We start from the raw sequence: 11749 nt of genomic DNA, 5'->3' as shown, positions 1-11749 counted from the left end.
GGTAACAATAGATTTATTCCCTAGATACAGCAGCTTAATGGTTTAGAAACAACTCCATACATATGTGAAGTACATATATATATATAATTTGTATATGTGTATTATATTTTAACTTTCTAGTTAAAATAAATAGAATAGAAACTGTCCTATTTTAACTTTACAGTTTATCTACTAAATATAATATCTGAAATGTAATGAGGTACATCTGTCTCTTTCTCCTCCCTCTCTCACATGTACAGCCACACAAAAGCAAACATTCCCACGGCAATAGCCTTAATGATATTAAAGAACCATGTTACATCTCTTTTCTTTTCAAGGACAGGTGATACTATAAACAGCTCCCAGTAAGAAACTCAACCGCAAGCATGTTAAAAGTTCAAAATTCAAAGTAGCAGTTAAAGACTACCACTATCAGTTTAAACTATGAGCTACTATGCAACATATCTTTCCCCCACAAGATAGTATTTCTCTGTGTAGCCCTGGCTCTCATGGGGCTTGATCTCTAGGCCAGGCTAGCTTTGAACTCAGCTGTCCACCTACCTCTGCCTCCTGAATGCTGGGACTGAAGGCATGTGCCACTGCCACCTGGTCCATGCAGCACATCTTTAAGAAAAAGTACAGAAATCTACTGTCTAGCCCAATGAAGCCTCACACTTGCCGTTCTTATCTGACAATAAGCACCAAATATTTAACTCACTGGTTTGGGTTGATAACTTCTCTGTTGCCTCTCACCTAGCAAGTTTGTGGCTTTAAATCCCATGTCTAACAGAGTAGAGACTGAATAGAATTACTTTTTTTTTCACTGTGGATTCGTTTTTATAAACACACACATTTACACACAGACACATGAATACACACACACACACACCATTCTCATTCTGCTTACCAGTTTTACAATGCCAAACAAATCTTGAAGGGTTGTCAAGTACAAGTGAAACTATAAACAGAGTCCAGGTATGACATTCAACCCCAGGTAGGAGACATGTACTTCACACTTAAAGATTGCCACTATCAGGTTAAGCTATAAGATGACTATAAGCTACCAAGTAAATCCATGTAGCACATCTTTTGTCCCCTGAGACAGGGTTTCTCTGTGTAGCCCTGGCTGTCCTGGGATAGGTCATAGGTCAAGTTAGTTCACAAACTGCATCCCTTTTGCTTACACGTACACAGTATTTCCTTTAAAACAATTGAAACATTTACCAGTATTTAACATGACAAGCATCACTTTTTAAAGACTCCTAGTTTTGGCTATGCATTCTCACAGGATGTGAGGATGTGGGCTACACAGCGGCTGCTCTCTTTCCATTGGGGATAATTTGTCACTGCCAATCTCTACTATCCTTCATTTAACTATGCTCCTTACTAAGCCCTTGTATGCCAGTGAGTCCATATTCATTGTTCTAAGCATGATCAGCCTTTTTAGGACAAGGTCACATTTTCCTTGGAAGTTGATAGTACAGTAGAAAAATATTGGACTCATGAATACTCTTGGTGTCCCAGGGATGTTTGCATTTTTCAGTGCTCTTATCTCAGCCCCATTCTTTTCTTCTCTTACCTAGATGACTAGAGCAGTCTTCAATTATTTCTCTACTATTTCAGACCTTTTGAGTAAGCTTCCAGATGGCTCTGTGTGAGCTTGTTTCTATAAAGCAGATCATGTGGTTCTCCTATTTGACACCTCTGAAAGATTACTCAGCCATCTACCTGCAATGTTCTGAATGTTGCTCTAAAACTTAGGCTGAAATTCAGTTGCCATTTTAACAGTATTAAAAGTGAGAGGGCATTGTGAATAGATTAAGATAAATCACCGTATCTTCATAGGAAGATATGAAGATATATTAGCTATTTGGAGATTGGGTGAGCTACAAAATAGAGGCATTCAGTACTCCTTTCATCCTTTTCTCTTTCCTTATGATGCCTTGTTCTATGTTTTAATAGAAAGACAAAGCCTCCAATCTTGGACTTCCTAACTTCCAGAACTATGGGATAAATAAATTCCACTTCTACATAAAATACTTAATAGTTCGTATTCTCTCCTGTAAACATAGATGAACTAAGATAGTACATTTGGCTAGAATCCAATCTAAACTTCCAAGCACAGCAAATGAGATATGAATTTCAACACTCAAATATGTAGGCACAAAATTTTGTTCTTATATAACATAAGACAATCACTATTTAGAGATCACTTTCCACCAGAAAGCAGAAAATAAAATTTAGCCAGCTCCAGGTGTTTTTTCTCAGTTTATTTTAGGGTTAAACACAGCTCAGGATTTCCACCTCTTTGTGTTTCTCGGTTTTGAACTAAACTCATATGTTCTAAGCTCATATGTCTTCAACACAGTCAAAAGGATTCAAGATTCATACTCACCATCTACCCTCTATCAAATGTTAGGCCTGTAAACCAAATAATGTTCTTGACTTTCATTCCCTTTCTATACTTAGGATTTCTGTAGTATAAATCTACCATAGGATGCAGCTCTACCACTCCTGGGCTTATTCCCAAAGGGTTCTGTATCCTACTACAGAGACACTTCTTGCTATCTTACTCCTCAGTCACTTGCTTAGCCACATTCACAATTCCTGATGGCCATCAACTGACAAATAAACAATGAAATTTTCTTTAGCTGTAAAGAAAATGAAATTTTCAGATAGATAGATAGATAGATAGATAGATAGATAGATAGATAGATAGATAGATAGGGAAAATATTACACTGACTAACATAACTCAGACTCAATAAAACAAATGCTACATGTTCTTTCATGTGTGGGTGTTAGTTTTGATTCTTTAGATAAGTATGTTTAAACTGGAGTGCCCATGAATGTCAGAAAACCAGTAAGGAGCCATGTGGGGAATTTCAAAGGAAGGTGGAAAAAGCATAGGAGGTATTGGGGGGAAGATGAGTAACAGAACAGAAAGGGCTTGTTGGGGTGGTGGATGATGGGAAGGCAGGGTAGAGCAGGGAGTATTACAGAACAGGCTCCAAAGCTACAGAGAAACCCTGCCTTGAAAACCCAAAAACAAAGAAAGACATTATTATGTCCAGGCAACAGTTTCCCCTCCCCCCTGCCCCCAGTCCCTCCTCATGCTTCCCTTCTCCCCCAGATCCACTCTTCCTCCATTTCTCTTTTTAAAAAAGAGCAGGTTTCTCAGGGATATCCGCTGAACATGGCCTAACAAGCTACAATAAGACTAGGCACAAACCCTCATGTCAAGGCTGACAAAGCAACTCAGTAGAAGGAAAGGGTCCCAAAAGCAGGCAAAAGAGTTAGAGACAGCCCCTGCTCCTACTTTTAGGAGTCCCACAAGAACATCAAGCTACATAACCATGAGATATATGCAGTGGACCTAGCTCAGACCCATATATGGTCCATGCTTGTCACTTCAGTTTCTTTAAATAAGTTATGCGCCTATTAGTTTGTTCTGTGGGCTGTGTTCTTGTGGTGTCCGCAAACCCTCTGGCTCCCCCAATCCTCCATCCCATTCTTCCATAAGGTTCCCTGAATTCTGCCTAATGTTTGGGTATGAGGCTCTGCATTCTACTCCCATCTACTGCTGGAGGAAACCTCTCTCATGATGACTGGCCTAGGCACTGAGCTATGAATATAGCAGAATATCATTAGGAATCATTACATTGACTTTTTTTAGTATTTGGTCTACCTTAAATCTTGACACTGTCTAGCCTCTGGTTCCAGGCCATTCAGGCAGTATAAAGCATGAACTCCTGTTGTAGAATATTATTTTAAGATGTGTTAAAATTGTTTATGCAGTGGAATGTTTCTTTAATGATGCAAAGGTGAGTTAAATTCTTTTAAGTCGTATTTGTTTAACTCTGTGAAGCTGTGTTATTTTGCCTGTCTAAATCACCTGATTGGCCTAATAAAGAGCTGAATGGCCAATAGCTAGGTGAGAGAAAGGATAGGAGGGGCTGGAAGACATAGAGAATAAATGGGAGGAGAAATCTGAGAAGAAAGGAGGAATGAGACAAGAAGGAGAGGAGATCTCGATGGATGGAGATAGAGACAGAGACCCACACTGGAGCACTGGACTAAGCTCCCAATGTCCCAATGAGGAGCAGAAGGAGGGAGAACATGAGCAAAGAAGTCGGGACCACGAGGGGTGCACCCACCCACTGAGACAGTGGAGCTGATCTTTTGGGAGCTCACCAAGGCCAGCTGGACTGTGACTGAAAAAGCATGGGATAAAACTGGACTCTCTGAACATGGCGAACAATGAGGGCTGATGAGACGCAAAGGACAATGGCATGGGGTTTTGATCCTACGTAATGTGCTGGCTTTGTGGGAGCCTAGCCAGTTTGGATGTTCACCTTCCTAGATATGGACTGAGGGGGGGAGGACCTAGGCCTTACCACAGGGCAGAAAACCCTGACTGCTCTTTGGACTGGAGAGGGAGGGGGAAAGGAATGGGGGAGGGGGAGGAGGGTGGGAGGAGGGGGAGAAGAGTGGGAGGAGGGGGAGGGAAATGGGAGGTTGGGAGGAGGTGGAAACTTGTTTTTTTTCTCCTTTTCTCAATAAAAAAAAAAGAAGGAGAGGAGGACATCAGGGACCAGCCACACAGTCACACAGCCAGACATGGAATAAGAAAGAAAGAAAAGATATACAGAAATAGACAAAGGCAAGATTGGGCATGTACAAGGTGGTAAGGCAGTAGATGTGACAGGCTTTGTTGACTTCCCATGGGAGGCCTCACCCTTTTTGAAAAATGGATGGGGATGGGGTGGGGAGAAGGTGGGAGGAGGATAGGGAAAGGGACCTGGAATCAATATGTAAAATAAGATTGTTTTTAAAATTAAAAAGAAAGAGAGAAAAAATAAAATAAAATCTTCTGCAAATAGAGAGAAAAATCAAAAATATACAAAGGTAAAAACTCAGAGGCAAAAGTTCCATTTGCTTGGAAAGTCTTTATCCTAATCATTTCCTCTGAGGTAATATTTATCTCTGCTGTTGGGATGTTTCTTGTATGCAGAAGGATGGATCCTGTTTCCACATTCATTCTATAAATGTGTCATTTTTTTAGGAAATTGAGTCAATTGGCATTGAGAAATATCATAACCAGTGATTGCTAATTCCTGTTATTTTGTTGGTGGTGGCAATTGTGTCTGTGTTTTCCTCCTTTTGGTTTTGCTGGTGTGAGATTATTTCCTGTGTTTTCATGGATTTAGTTAACCTCCTTGGTTTGGAGTTTTCCTTCTAGTACCTTTTGTAGGGCTGTATTTGTGGATAGATATTGTTTAAATTTGAATTTGTCATGGAATAACTTATTTTCTCTATCTATGGTGATTGGAAGTTTTGATGAATTGTAGTTTGGGCTGGCCTCTGAGTCTGTAATGTAACATGGAGGGGGGCTAGGCCTGCTTGTTTGGGTTTCTGTCCTGCCCGGTACCCCACAACTGTTTAGCCCCAAAGAAAATCACACATAGGTCTCCATAAATTATAAGCTGATTGGCCCATTAGCTCTAGCCTCTCACTGGCTAACTCTCACATCTTGATTGACCCATTTTTCTGATCTATGTTAGCCATGTGTGATGGAGGAAGATCATTGGTTAAAAATATAAAGAAACTGCTTGGCTGGCCCTCATAGGTTAAAACATAGGTGGGAGGAATAAACAGAACAGAATGCTGGGAGGAAGAGGAAGTGAGCTCAGACTCGACAGCTCACCTCTCAGGGACAGACGCCTCGGAGAGACGCCATGCTCCGCTCTCCTGGGGAGAGGCGATTCAGCTCCAACCCAGGATGGACATAGGCTAGAATCTTCCTGGTAAGCGCACCTTGGGGTGCAACATAGATGATTAGAGATGGGCTAAATTAATATGTGAGAATTAGCCTAGAAGAGGCTAGATAGAAATGGGACAAGCAGTGTTTAAAAGAATACAATGTCCGTGTAATTATTTCAGGGCATAAGCTAGAGCTAGCCATGTGGGCGGCCGGGGTACCGGGGACGCAGCCCCACCGCTCCTATTACTACACATGTGGCTCAGTACCTTTTTTCAGTGGGGCAGATCACATCCTACTGCTTTGGTGGTCTGGGCAGGAGTGGGAGGAATCAGCTTCCTCCTTCTCAGAATTCTCCTGTTCTCATCACATCATTTCTACTTCCTGTCTCATTTTTCCTGCCTATATTTCCTGCCTGGCCAATCAGCATTTATTTAAAACATGATTGACAGAATACAGACAATTCTCCTGCACCACTGTAAGACATCTGCCCAGGTCATTCTGGCTTTTCTGGTCTCCTTTGAGAAGTCAGATATGATTCTAATAGGTATGCCTTTATATGTTGCTTGACCTTTTCTTCTTGAAGCTTTTAATATTCTTTCTTTATTCTGTATGTTTAGTGCTTCGATTACTACGTGTCTTTGACAGTCTTATTCATTTCCTTCACCTAACCTATTTGTTTTTACTTGGCTTTCTTTGTGGGGTTTATTTATTTTCTCCAATTTTTTGTTTTTTTTTTCTTGACTTTTTTAGGGGATTTTTTTCCATTTTCTCTTTTAAGGACCTCTATCATCTTCATAGCATTACTTTTAAGGGTGTTTCTTGTGTTTCAACTCTGTTGGAATATTCAAGGCTTGCTATAGTAGGAAAGCTGGATTTTGGTGGTGACATAATGCCCTGGCTGTTGTTGGTTGTGTTCTTAAACTATTGTCTAGGCATCTGGGTTTGGGGTTATTACAGATCTAGGTGCTGATTTCTGAGTTTTTCTTTTTTAGATGGGTGTTTTTTCTCCCCTCCTTTGTTTCCCCTCTGGTCTTCTGGCTGGAGTGCTCTGTGGTTGAGTAGCAGGCTTCTACCAAAGAGGGGTGGAATCCTGGTGGCCTCTGTGTCCTCTGGTCCAGCTGGGGATCCTCCGCAGGAGTTGGGGGCCAGGACATAGTGATGGGGAAGGGTGTTGGAGGATAGGCTGGGTGGGCACTGACTGGGGATAGTGTTGGGGCAGGTGGGCTAACTGCAATTCTTGTGGCCAGCATGTCCTCTGGTCCTACAGAATACCTCTGTCTAAGCTGGAACTGGGATATAATGAGGAGGAGGTGAGGGCTATTTGGAGGTGGGCAGGTCAAGCACTGAAAACATGGGGGTAATTTTCGGGCAACTAGCCTGCCTGGTTCTGACGGCCAGCATGACCTCTGGTGGGGCAGGAAGCTTCCACTAGAGTTTTGGGCCCATATATGATGACAAGGTGAGGAAGGGTGGTTGGGGTAGGCTGGGTGGCACTGAAGGAGTGCTGTGGTCTGGAGGCAGGGGATTTACCTGGGGTCCCGAGTGTCAGCATGACCGCTGGTAAATCAAGGGCCTTCTGCCAGAACTGTGAGCAGGAATCTCTAGGTACTATTTCTAAAAAATTGCTACTTATTTTATTCTTTTACAGTATCCATCCTTATCACTAGGAGAATAATGCTAAGTTTTAAGAATATATTAGTATATTTTTCCTCAAAACCTATTATTATGGGTTGGCTCGAAAGCAAAATAGTTGGTGGATGAGAAAAGTTGCTTTACATGCTAGCTTCATCTGTTTATCAGAGCCTTTTGCAACTATCTACATACAGACACACACACACGGAGGGGGTGTTGCTACAGCTGGAGGCACACATAAAGAAGCATAGGGTGCTATGGAAAGGCTTAATAGGGAAAAGTACATGAATGCAACTTTACCAAGGCAGATCTATGTGAGGAAGTGATATTTCAATGCTGAGACTATGGCACAACTGAGTCCCACCACGATTCCTTTCCATGGACACATTTATAATACATAAGTTAACACAAGCACTTTCCAACAGCGATTTCAACATGTCTTTCAAGTACTAGACCTTTTTAGAAATGCCTGAGGGGTAGGCATGGGAAATTAAGGGGGTTTAGAAGGCAGAGTAATAACACTTAAAATAATGTTACCTAAAGGTGTCCATATCCCCATTCTTGATAACATGTACATCTTGCATGACAAATGCATGCATTGCAAATATTAAGCTTCAGCATCCTGACAAGTTTATCTGGCTTCTCCAGGTAGGTTCAATTAAGTTACAGGGCTCCTTGAATGTTTAGAAACTTCTCAGTTGTGACCAGAAATGGGGTTGTAAAGGTAACATCTGTTGGCTAGGGCAGCAATGGCTTTCAGGATGAAAGGAGGAGGTCATGAGCCAAGGAACTTGAACAGCCTCTGGAATCTGCAAAATATAGCAAACAGATTCTCCCTTTCAGCCCTACTGGCACTGTGATTTTAGCAGAGTGACCTTCACAGGCACAGGCGTAGGTAGGAAATTTGCACTGTTGAAAGTGTATTGTGCTTTTGCTATGGAAACCACAGAAAAACACTAGCATTCCCTTATTATATAACCCCTTTACTGATTCTAACAGAGTGGCTCGAATTTAAATGTTTTCTACACTGGTGTTCTATAGAAAAGTCTACTTAAAGTCAAGGTTTCAACATAGCCTGCTGGTCATTTCCCTCAAATATGCCTCGCCACCTTTTCTCCTGTTGTTGCCCTAGCTAGACTTCCTTATTGCAACTACTCAGATTTGTTCCTCATCCTTCTAGTCACACCTCGAAGATAAATTTTCTCTAACTGTGCCCACTCGACAATCCCAGATAAAGTCCACCCATCTTTCCTCTGTGCTTCATTGTGCATTGTGTGCGCTTTTCTTACTGAATTGACTAATTGACTAATTGTAATTGTAAATTGACTAATCCCACCGAAGGACCAGAATCTGGACCATTGATTATCTACATCTTTTTTGACTAATTAACCTTTTCTTTTGCAGGGCTATACTAGAACTCAGGACCTTATGCATATGAGGCAAGAACTGTCATCACCCAGACACTTATGGTGCTTTCTGTAAAATTGTTAGGATATTTGAATTAATAAAATGATTACTTTGGTTGTTTTTTATAAATGTATATCATATATTTTGGTCACTCCATGTTCCTCTCTGGTGTCCTCCCCTCTTTCTCTTTAAGAAGGTACCTAGTAGAGTGTTTTTCCAGGTACATTCTTCTTCTCATGTTTACATGAGCCTCTTATATGTTTTCAGTCATTCTTTGCTTCTATCTTTCGTAGCAGTTAATGCTAACACAATCCTGTATTGATTTATTTATGTCTTTAATGCCCATCTTCCCAGTAGACCATGTTTACTGACAACATGTCAGTCCTGTTTACTATATGGTACCTTCAGCATCTGCCACAGTATAGGCAAATAGCAAATATTTCGAAAATCAATGCATTGTTGAACACATTCTGCTCAGTTTCCTAGTATATAGGAGACTAAGGTCTATTTGCATAAGCATGAATGTCAGGGGTCACAGAAAGCAGACTGCCGCAAAGGGGCTAGAGATCATTTCTACCCACTGTCTCTGTACTCACAGTATCCAACCGCTCTGTTCCTAATAGGAAGAGCCAGGCCTCATCTCACTGAAGCAGCTGTTCACTCCCAAGAGAGTGACTAAAGGGAGTCCTGGCACGGAGCTCTGAAAGATTGCCAACTTCCAGTACAACTTGTCACTGTATATTGGAGACATTTATGTGAGAAAATTAGTAAGCCTTCTGTGCATCGAAAGTGACCCAAATCCAGAGCATTCCTATTGAGATAGATCATTGTTGTTTGCTAAACTTCATCAGAGAATATGATTTTCAGTTTCCGCAATCAAATCAATACAGTGAGCAAACCGTATTGGATACCGCATATTGGACAGCTTCTAATAATCAGGATGGTTTGCTAACTACCAGGTTGCTACAGATAAACTGTTCATAAGTACATATTAGGAAGCCCCAGTGAGAAGTGTGCTCCTTTGCAGCTGTTACATAATATACCTGCACCTACAGCAAGGATTTGTTGTAGACAGATTAGTCTGTTTTTCCTTAATCATCTCTCCCAGTGTTGGCTCCACCTAAAAGCTCACAGTGTTCCCCCAATTTAAAGCTGTCTTCATGCCCATGCAGTAAACAATGAAATGTCTCAGGGATGGGGGTGTACCACAGCAGTCAGGTATGGTCTTAGCATACACAAGACCCTGAGTTTAATCCCCAGTATAACATAAAATGTAAAACTAAGTAAGATATTTTTAAAACTTTATATAAGTGAATGAATGTTTTGCTGGTGTGTATGTATGTTCGCCATGTATATACCTGGTGTCTTCAAAAGTCAGAAGTCTTCAGATGCCCTGGAACAAAGCTAGAAATAGTTGGGAACCACCATGTGGATGCTTGGAATTGAACCCAGCTCCTCTAAAAGAGCAATGAGTGCTCTTAACTGCTAAGTTATCTATTCAGACTCTAAAGTAAAAATTTTAATTAAATATTTGGAAATGAACATTCTAGTTTCTAACTGTAATAAGATGATATGATTCTAAATTGAGAAAAGGATTGAAAATGTGTGAGTTTTTTATATGTTGTGAGGATGGGGAAGAGTTTGAATCATGCAGAAGAAATAACGATGAGAAGCGAGTGGAAAGTTGGCTTTGTGACAGAGGTAAGATATGACTACAGGTAAAATGTCCAACCTCAGGTTTTCCTAAGGACACCCAGCCTGACCACTTCCTCCCACAAATAAATTTTCATATGACAGAGTCTTCTTAGAGGCTTAGGGATATGGATCAGAAGCTAAGAGCACTGACTGCTCTTCCAGAGGACTATGCTCTACTTCCAGTGCCTACACGGCAGCTCACGATTGTCTGTAAGTACAATTACAGGGATTCCAATGCTCTCTTCTGGCTTCTGAGAAAATGAGGCATGCCAAGTGATGCACAGACATAAAAGCAGGCAAAAGACCCAAATACATAAAATTATTTTTTTAAAATAATAATGTTTTCTTCTGGGAAAGTGACAACTCCTGTTCTTTTTGATTTTTAATTTTTTATTCATTTTACATACGAATCACAATCCCTCCTCCCTCCCTTCTTCTCACTCTTTCCCCCACCTCCTCCCTGCACTGCATCCCCATTCACTCCTTATTAAGAGTAAGGCCTCCCATGGGGAGTCAACAAAGCCTGGCACATAAAGTCTAGGGAGGACCAAGTCCCTCCCCCCTGCATCAAAGCTGAACAAGGTGTCCCTCCATAGAGAATGGGCTCCAAAAAGCCAGCTCATGTACCAGGGATAGATCCTGGTTCCAGTGCCAGGGACTCCACAAATAAACCAAATCACATAGCTGTCATCCACATGCAGAAGAAGGCCTAGTTCAGTTCCATGAAGGCTCCCCAGCTGTCAGTCTAGAGTCCTTGAGCTCCCACTAGCTCAGGTCATCTGTCTCTGTTGGTTTCCCCATCATGATATTGTTACCTCCCCTGCTCATATAATCCCTCCTCCCTCTCCTCGACTGGACTCCCAGATCCCGGTCCAGTGCTTGGCCCTGGATCTCTGCATCTCTTTTCATCAGTTACCAGATAAAAGTACTCTGATGATAATTATGGTAGTCACCAATCTAATTAGAGGGGAAGGCCAGTTCAGGCACCCTCTCCACTATTGCTGAGGATATCCTTGTGGGATTTGCCTAGCACCAGGTTTCTCCACTCTCTCAGGCCCTCTCTCAGAAAAAGTTCAAAGCTGATCATGTTTCCAACAGTTCTTTTCTATGGCCTCTTCTAGGCAGTACTCTTCCCATTTCTTTACTTGGACTCCAGGTAAAGAATTCAAAGACTCTAAAACAGCCATCTACTTGGTTTTATGTTTTATTTTGAAATAAAAATTGATACCTGTTAAAAATACGTGAGGTGAGGCATCGGGGAATTGGTAGAAGG

This window comes from Microtus pennsylvanicus, chromosome X (genome assembly GCF_037038515.1).
Source record: "Microtus pennsylvanicus isolate mMicPen1 chromosome X, mMicPen1.hap1, whole genome shotgun sequence".
Classification (NCBI taxonomy): domain Eukaryota; kingdom Metazoa; phylum Chordata; class Mammalia; order Rodentia; family Cricetidae; genus Microtus; species Microtus pennsylvanicus.
The sequence above is the reverse complement of the archived record's forward strand: the minus strand, read 5'-3'. Positions refer to the sequence as shown.